The sequence below is a fragment of the Chionomys nivalis genome, chromosome 1 (assembly GCF_950005125.1).
Source record: "Chionomys nivalis chromosome 1, mChiNiv1.1, whole genome shotgun sequence".
In the NCBI taxonomy this organism is placed as follows: Eukaryota; Metazoa; Chordata; class Mammalia; order Rodentia; family Cricetidae; genus Chionomys; species Chionomys nivalis.
The window spans coordinates 81,067,860-81,077,671 of record NC_080086.1 but is presented as its reverse complement, the minus strand read 5'-3'; the positions used below and the strand labels follow the sequence as shown (position 1 = coordinate 81,077,671).

At 36.0% G+C, this 9,812-nt stretch overlaps 1 pseudogene; it reads right to left on the bottom strand.

Annotated features, from left to right (window-relative positions):
* Positions 1–2,741: 2,741 nt before the first annotated feature.
* Positions 2,742–7,618, bottom strand: LOC130876167 (immunoglobulin kappa variable 4-1-like; annotated as a pseudogene).
* Between the last annotated feature and the right edge of the window lie 2,194 nt (positions 7,619–9,812).

The window sequence follows — 9,812 nt, the reverse complement described above, 5'->3', positions numbered from 1 at the left end:
TGCAGACATTCACCTACTCAATCTTCCAAACCTTTTTTTCTACCTTAGTAAAGACTTTTGCCAAGAAACTATCACAGTTTCCCCTCATCATTCTGTGTGGGGATGCTCCTTTGTCCCCAAGTCATTTGTAGAACCATGTGAGCCATCATCTGTCTGTGCACTGTTTGCAGAATTTTTTTAATGTTTTCAATGAAGACAGTGTGACAAAGAATCAGTTTTTGTGCAACTAAAAACATCTATTCCTATGAAGACAAACTCCAGTATTGAAAGCAGATGAACAGTTGACTTTGTCTTTCTTGTTACCAGTTATGTTAGTCGAGTGTTCCAGCAAAAGCTACAAACATGGCTGCAGATGCCTATGACAGTACCATATATTTGTTTTTATACTCATAAAGGACCCATCTATTCTTAATCCCTTCACAGATTTTATTATGAGTTTAGGTGTGTCTTCTGAACTGATGGAAAGGAAGATAGCATTTCTACTGCTTAAGCACTTCATTTTGATTTGTAGCTAGAGATTTTGAATGAAAGGGGGCCAACCTTTCATCCATAAATTGAAACTGATGTGGTTATAGTGTACACTCCTCTCGATTCGATCCTAGGTTTCATTTGCAAGAATTGGAAGTTTGGTGGGCCTTAGGTTAATTTTATATACATATGTACATGATAAATGAGATATATTTTCCATGTATGTTGCATCTGTTGTTTATCATGCAGTTCAATTCTAATGTTTCTCTGGTGGTCTTCAGTTTGAATCTAAAATGAAGTGTGTTATATTGAGAATACCATCTTCTGTTCTATCAGAGCATATCTGATATCCTATGTCCATTGTATCTTGGCCTTTTTTCATAAAATTTGAGTCCCAAAATTTGAGTATACATTTTTTGAATGATTTTCTGTTTTGCTTTACTTATCTTTTTGATTTAGCTTTGTATTATTCTATTGTACCAGACAGGAGTATAACTGTGCTTGTACGCCAATTGTCTAGGTAGATTTCATTCCATTACTTGACTCTCAACACATGTTAGGTGTACTCTCAGTACCAGTTAGGTATGTTTCATGGATAGAACAGAGAATTGTATATAGTTATTAAATCTAGTCTAATAATATTTTTATTTTTATTACTGAATTGTGCTAAGATAATGTTATTAAGAAATGTTTTATCAATTTCAATAATTCTGTTTGTGTTTCTTGGTATATTATTTTGTTTGTTTTATTTTTCCCTACTCCTCAACTCCATTGTTGTTTTCTGGCTTACAGTGTTAGGCACATGACTAGATTGCCTTCCTGATTATCAATGTCATCTATTCTTCATGACAGTAACATTTTTCCTGTGCTTCTATTATTGAAACACTTTCTGCTATTTCTATGTGCCTAGTTATTTTATAGTATCTTATGCAATTCTGTCTTCCTGGTCATGAAATTTCTTACTTTATGTTTGTCTTGTAATATCTTTTGAAGACCATTGTTAGTGTGTACATATGGATGTGTTGTGGTTCCTTATTTTTCAAAAGCTGTGCTGACAGTGTTATCTTTTTTCTGACAGTTGCTGGTATCAGTGTATGTTTCCCTTTCCTGAACCTTAGGAAAGACATAATTGTTAAAATGCCACTACATACATGAAAATATCCATTTCATGGAGTTTAAAAAATGCTGTTTTGAAGTTTCAGATTATATCCGCATTTTATTTCTCTCAGAAATCAATCAGTCTAGCTCAGTTCTTAATCTGCAGTTTTCTAATAGAACCTCTGAAATCCAGGAATTATTAAAGGCATGTTGGTGGTAGAGTTTGGCATGTAGGGTTCCAGGGAAAGGGTTTGCATTTTCCCTATTTGGGTGCAAAACATTTTCTTCAGCCATTCTGCAGAAGTTTCCTCTGTGATGCTGGGCCTGTGCCTAGACACCATCATTCCCTCATTCTGCCGCCTCTCCAGAGTTTTCAAAAGGTCTTGTAACTCTCTCCCTTTCTCTGCCAGTTCATACTCAATTGTTGCCAGCTTTTCTTAGCATGTGCCCATTCTACCTTGACATCTACAGACTTGAGGTACTGATCATCATTGTCATTCTTTTGGCCATCTAACATGGCATTTTGATTATTAAGAAACTCTTTTTTTAAGTTTTGAATGAATGAGTTTAATTAAAAACTTAGCAAGCAGAAGTAAAGGAACAAAGCAGCAAAAATGTAAAGTTAGACACATCATCCAGCAGAAATGACTGGGAAAGCATCATTCAGTATAGGCAGACATTGCTCATTCATTTACACATTTCCTAGACCTGAAACAATGACACAGAAACCATATTAATTAAAACACTGCTTGGTCTGTAGCTTAGGCTTCTAATTAACTAACTCTTACATCTTGAATTAACCCATTTCTATTCATTTGTGTATCACCAAAAGACTGTTGTTTACCAGGTAAAGTTCCAGTGTCTGTCTTTTTTAGCAGCTACATGGCATCTCTTTGATCTCTCTCTCTCTCTCTCTCTCTCTCTCTCTCTATATATATATATATATATATATATATATATATATGCTATAGGCTGAAGCAGCTTCTTTATTTACCAATGGTAATAAAACACAGCATACAGAGGGGAATCCCACATCATCTCCTCTTTTCTGTCTAATTAGAAAGGAAGGGTTTAAATTAAACATAGTAAAATTACATATAACAAAACAGGTATCAAGCAAGAATTATAGTTACAATATTTATATCTACTTTATCTTTTATCAAAACTAAGAAAAACTATCGAATTCTTAAGAAACCACATTGGGCGCCACTTGTAGTGAAAGCAGCAGGCTGCATTCCCACTGCCCAGCTCTCCAGCTAGTTTACACATGAAATAATAACACATAAACTGTATTCTTTTAAATACTGCTTGGCCCATTATCTCTAGTCTCTTATTGACTAACTCCCACATCTTGACTAACCCATTTCTAATAATCTGTGTAGCACCACAAGCTGGTGACTTACAAGGAAAGATTCAGCATGTCTGACCTGGTAGCTGGCTCCATAGTTTCTGCTTCACTTCCCTTCTTCCAAGCATTCTGTTCTGTCTACTCCACCCACCTATGTTCTGACCTATCAGGTCAAGCAGTTTCTTTATCAATTAACCAATGAAATCAACAGATAGACAGATGACCCACCTACGTCATTTCCCCTTTTTCTGTTTAAACAAAAAAGAAAGGCCTTCACTTTAACATAGTAAAGTTACATATAACAAAACACTTATAAAGCAAGAATTACAGTCACAATATTTATATCTATTTTATATTTTATCATAACTAAGAAAAACTATAACTATCAGTTTATTCTTCAACTCCATCAAAGACTCCAGATGGATATAATATTACCTAAGTAAACAAGAAGTAAGCAACTTCCAAAACTCTAGAAATGACAGAGACATCTCACTGTCTGGACACTCACTCAAAGTTCCTCTGTACCGTTGAGGCATCCATCTTTGGCCTAAAGGTCCATAGTGTCCAGCAGACATTTCGGTGAAGCGGGAAATTTCAAAGACAGATTAGTCATTATCTGTTGTGTCCTGCTGAATGTCTCACACACTCTTTCACGATTCAGGTACCCCAAAGAATCTTCTCACCTTTAGGCAAGTTTAGCAGCCCTCTCTCTGAGGGTTCTGTGTGTCCAGTTTATGCAAAAGTCTAGGCAAGAGCAGTGTCTTGCCCAAATGGCTAAAAAGCTCTATAAAGAGCCTCCTTGATGCCCATCTTCTTCTTGAAGTAGATTGGTGCTGCCATGAGCAGATGTGTCTCATTGTCATGAAAAGCCTTAAGTTATTAAAACATTTAAAATGCTATATTCTGTAGTCTTTGAAAGATAGGAAGAATGTCTAACTAAAATATCTCTCTATATATCTAGAAAATCTAACTAACATGACTACAAGCTTGACTATTATTGATGATTACCCATTAACAACCTATATTTCCTAATTATACATTACATTTTTAAATGAACTACACAATCACAATACCTTAATCAATTTCAGAAATGCATATACATATAACAAAATTGTCCTTAAAATCCATACCAATCAAATTATTCATATCTATATCATATCCCCCCTTTAAATGTAAAAGAACACTTATAAACAATATTTGGGAATATGGACATAGTTATTTCTCTCCAAACTGTTTCGTGCTGAATGGGGGCACTGTTAATCAGATCTTTCATGGTGTAACCTGTGTGCCAGGTTCATCTCAGTCAGCAGTTGAGCGAAGTAATTTTTTAAGTTGTTCACAGCAACGTTTCAGGAGGGCGTGGTCTATCATACCATATTGGGATAGAAGCAATCCACAGGGTATCATCCTCTATGAAAACAATGAAGAAACTCTTTTCCAAAGCATCATGTTCTTAGATCCAAATTCAGAAGTCATACTCTTATGATATCCATTCTGGTCTTGCTTGGCAGCCCATATAATGAAATGTCTCTCTGTAGTTAGCTGCTTTACAGTCAAAAGATTCAAAGAAAACACAATAATACAAAGAATCCAGACTCCTTGTGAATTTTTCATTTTTATGTGGCTTATTTTTCTTTATTTCTGTAGAAGGAGCTGTGGGCAGGCCTGTTTTTCATCCCACCCGGCTCCCACATGGCTATCCTAGCCCCAGAAATAATAACACACAAATTGTATTCTTTTAAACACTGCTTGGCCCATTAGTTCTAGCCTCTTATTGGCTAACTCTCACATCTTGACTAACCCATTTCTAATAATTTGTGTAGCACCACAAGGTGGTGGCTTACAAAGAAAGATTCAGCATGTCTGACCTGGCGGCTGGCTCCATAGTGTCTGCTTCACTTCCCTTCTTCTCAGCATTCTGTTCTGTCTACTCCACCCACATATGTTCTGACATAACAGGCCAAGCAGTTTCTTTATTAATTAACCAATGAAAGCAACAGATAGACAGATGTCTCTCCTCTATCACAGATTTAATCTTTTCACATTTACTTGATGAACTTCCTTTATATCCCTAAGTTCTGCCTTGAGTGTTTTTGATAGACATTGTGTTTCCACTTTAAAAGTGTTGCTTGGTATGGCTCTGTTGATGTTCTTGATGGCCTTTGATTTAATTTTATCACAGTTATATGTAAAAGAAACCCATTTCTTCCAGATTTTCCAGTTTGGGGAGAAATATGAGATTTCTAACTACATCTTAGTGATCATTTAGAATCTATTTGATTATGTTTCAAACCTCTCTCTTCTATCTCTGATTTTATTAACTGAGATACCTTTCTTTTTCTCTAGGTTAGTTTTTATGCTAATATCTATTTATTCAAAGAAAAAACTCTTAATAATTTTATGGAATTCTATTTTAATCTCTATTTCATTAATTTCTGTTTATCTATCCATCTATCTATCCAGTGGCAGTTCAGCTACCCTCAAGGAAAAATATGCCTCCTCCCTTCCCTGGTTACATTGCCCTTTTTCCTATTTGACATTGTATTAGGGGCTTTATGATAGGGCTGTGGTTAATAAAGAAACTGCCTTGGCACTTGATAGGACAGAAAATTATGTAGGTGGAGTAAACAGAACAGAATTCTGGGAGGAAGTGAGGAAATCATCATGCCTCTCCTCTCTGGCTCAGACGCCATGCCTCTCCTCTTCAGGTCAGACGTGATGAAGCCATCGGCCAGGTCAGACATGCTGAATCTTTCCTGGTAAGACATCACCTCATGGTACTGCACAGATTATTAGAAACGGGTTAGTCAAGATATGAGAGTTGGCCCAGAAGAGGCTAGAGATAATGGGCCAGGCAGTGTTTAAATAAATAGAGTTTTGGTGTAATTATTTTGGGTAAATCTAGCCGGTGGCTGGGAGCTGGGTGGCAGGAAGCATCCCACAGCTCCTACTACATTTCTTGAGGGGAATATTTTGTGTTCCTATGAAAACCATACAATTGCTAATCATGTCCATGTTGAAAAAATTGCAGGCTGCGTTCCTGCCACCCAGCTCCTGGCCACCTGGCTAGCTTATGCCCCAAAATAATGACACACAAACTGTGGACTGACTGTGGAATGAGTATTTTTCCCCAGTGCTTGAATTTTCTTTTGGGAGCCCATTGTTTTTTAAGGGATGTCTTGTTCAGGCTAAATATAGGGAGAAGTCTTTGGTCCTGCCTCAAGGTGATGTGTCAGCATATGTTGACTCTCAATGAAAAGCTTTCCTTTCTCTGAGAAATGGATGGTAGTTTGAATAGGACGATTGTGGGTGTAGCAGGAGGAAGAGAGGGAGTCCCAGAACTGGGATAGATATCTAAAATAAGAAAAAGACATTTAAATAAATAGGGTAAAATACAAAAAAAAGGTAACTGAGTACAATGAATTTATTTCAAGTAAAGATTTTAAAGGGCAGCAAGATGCATTGGATGGCAAAGACACTTGTCACCAAACCTGATGTCAAACTTGACTTTGATCCCAAAACACAAAGGACAAAGACACAATCATGGCCATCATGGCCAAGTGTCCTTGGACCTCCACAACTGTGCTTTGTCAAATATGTACCTAGAGACAGGCCCACACATACACACAGACAAACAAATGCACACTTGCATAGACATAGAAAAGACTACTTAATCAACTAAAATGTAATAAAACTAAAAAAGTCTATGGAAAGGAAAAAAAGAAAGCAATGGAGACCAGTAAAATAATAATATATCACCACAGAATCCAGAAAAAGAACAAAAACATTTTCCCTACACTTCAAAACCCTTGCCATCATTATTGTTTTTGCCCATAGCATCTTTTGATTGTCAATGAAAGGCCAGCACTATAAAATATAAATCCCTCCTATTCAAACAGCAGAGTTTGTGGAATAGAAAGATAGTATTGATTTCTTTGCAACATTTTCATTTAAAGGTATTTTCAAACCTAAAGACATAAGAGACTTTCATCCCTTCATGTTTTGTTGGGCTCTTCAAAGTTTTACATTACTGTTTAAACACAACAGCCTCAGGCATCAGGGGGAAGTGTGCAGGTCCAGAGCTGTGTGATGCAGGAGCTGGTGAGAATCTCAGAGGGGTTCTTGTTGGAGGATGAAGCACTGTGGGAGGATTACTGTGCCCCTGCTGACAGTAGTAATCTGTCACGTCTTCAGCCTGAACACTGCTGATGATGAGACTGAAATCTGTCTAGGATCCACTGCCTGTGAAATGAACAGGGACTCCAGTGTTCCAATTGGATGCATAGTAAATCAGTAGTTTAGGAGCCTGTCCTGGTTTCTGCTGGTACCAAGCCAAGTAGTTATTGCCACTGTATAAAAGACTCTGACTGGACTTGCAGCTGATGGTGACCTTCTCTCCTGTTGACACAGCCAGAGAGGTTGGAGACTGAGTCATCACAATATCTGCACAGGCACCTGCAATCAGCAAAAAATGATGATGCATAATATGAAAAAACAAGGTATACTACCAGTCGTAATTTGTGATTTAATATCATTTTAATGTCATATTGTCAGAGTATTATTGCATAAGAATATTCTGTCATAGCACATATTGTTAATTTCTTATATGCAAAGAAGTGACTCTAAAAAGATTATAATACTTTAGAATTTCTCGCCAGACACCCAGAGCAGCAGTGACATGATAACCTGGATTTGTGATACCATCTTTCTCCTTCTGTCTCTCTGATGTATCTCAGTTCTCACTCAAAGGGCTTCCTTAGTCTATAAATTCTAGGAGGTTGGGTTGAGTTGGAGAAGCTCATGCAAAGCAGTCAGCAAACACATAAGGAAATGCAAGGGCAGTGTGTGTGAGTAGCTGGTGTCAATCAACAGGGAAAATAACATCATGAGGAGTGTGATCAATCACTGAATTCTATTTGTTTATTTGAAAAATGCATATTTTAAAATAACTTACAACTTAGCAATAGTGAAACTGGGTGAAAATGGTCTTGCTGAGATAGTGAACACTAAAATTTTCTCTCCAGAAGGGAACAGAGTCATCCTAAATCAAGTAATAATCTTAGAGAAATCAGTAAACCACAATGCCATAGATTGATGTTATAAATAAAATTATTTGAATTTGAATGAATATTAGAAGCAATAATAGAAATCACAGAACACACCTGGACTTTAGTTTGGTGAACTCTGAAAGAATTTATAAAAAGTAAACTATTGACCCAGTATTATGTGTAAAGTTCAAGAAACAGAAAAATAAATAAATAAAACATTAAAGTAAGAAGTTAAGATTAACATCTTTAATCTCAGAACTGGAGAGACATAAAGAGGAGGATTATACATTAGAGGACAGCCTGGGGTCCATGTTCTAGGCCAATCTAATTTGTGCATGGTGACAATCTTTCAAAATATATGTTATTAATCAAGTACTTACTAGGTACATTAGACATTTGATATCAAAATCATAATATTTATTTGACATTAACATTTTGACATTAATCAAATAATATTCTTAGAAATTAAATATGGATTTAGGAAGCATGCATTTCCCATTTATTTGCATAAATTGTATAATTATATACATGTATCTTTCATGACAATGATAAATTATTTCTGATAGGCATATTCTGATCTCATTTCTCAACTTCTAACACTATCATAAGAAAGAGGTAAGCAGCATGTGGATTAAAGAAGTTCCCAATCTCAAGGTAAAAAGTGTAACAGATAAGTAACTCTGCTCCAGTCAGAGTCTAAGTTGTGCTGTGCTCTGGATCTTTAGAGAAGTTTATACTTGGCTTTGTGACAGTTGCAATGAGATAAGATCGAGGATTCATATAATTTACTGCTGCTTGTTCAAATAGGACACTTGGAGGCTAGGTTATATAAATCCAAAGGCTCCTTCAGTTAAACATATATTTTCACAATATGTAAGGGAAGAACATGGAGACTAAAAGGACAAAATTCTCGTGTTCTATTGTGAATAGTAGAAAAAGCCATAAAATCTTTAGTTACTGCTTTTTCCCCAAATCTAGTTTCCACCCTTGTGCATTAGGTTGCTTGGGCTGTGATTAAAAGTGAACTAACTCCAAACCTATTGAGTGAAGAAAACAAAGATTAATTTATTCCCAGCTTTGGAGCCTGAAATTCTGATGTTGATGACATTAGCTCATGGCACACAGCATACTCTTCCATGAATGTCACTGTGAATGAAGGCCCAGGGAAGACATATTTCATCCTAAAAATCAACATAATAGAAAATGAGGAATTTGCCATTTAAAGTGGTGTAAAATTAATGCTATCTCCACCTACAGTACAAAATCCCAAAATAGTAACTTCTATTACATGTTACTTTACAATAGACCATCATAGAAAAGTGTCTGAAATTGTATGAGAGTAAAAATGATGGACCAACATATTACAGATGAGTTCTATACACCATGAGAAGAAATGCTTCACCCAGGCAAAACCTTAATTGTACTTTCAGCTCCACCATCCTCAGAAGAGATTTGTGAAGCAGAATAATAAGCCTTCTCCAATCTCTTTTTAATAAATGGGTTTGACTGAAGGTAAGGAAGTTGAATCCAAGTATCAATAACCTGGGTTCTTGTGAAGTTGATTAGTGATTTCTACATGACTTTGTAATTTGTGAATTCTTATTATTTTTGGCATTGAGTTAGAAACCAAAGTAAAAATATAAAATCACTTATTTTGAATGGTGAATTAAAATAAATTAATTTTAATAAATTAAAATGAAATTATAAAAGTGACAATAAATTATAGCAAGACAGCAGAAAGAGGAAGTAGTATATGCTGCTGGAGGAACTTCAAACTGGTGCAGATGCTGTGAACTTCAGTATGGAGGCTTTTCAGGGTAACATCAAATAACCTTATGATTTAATTACTT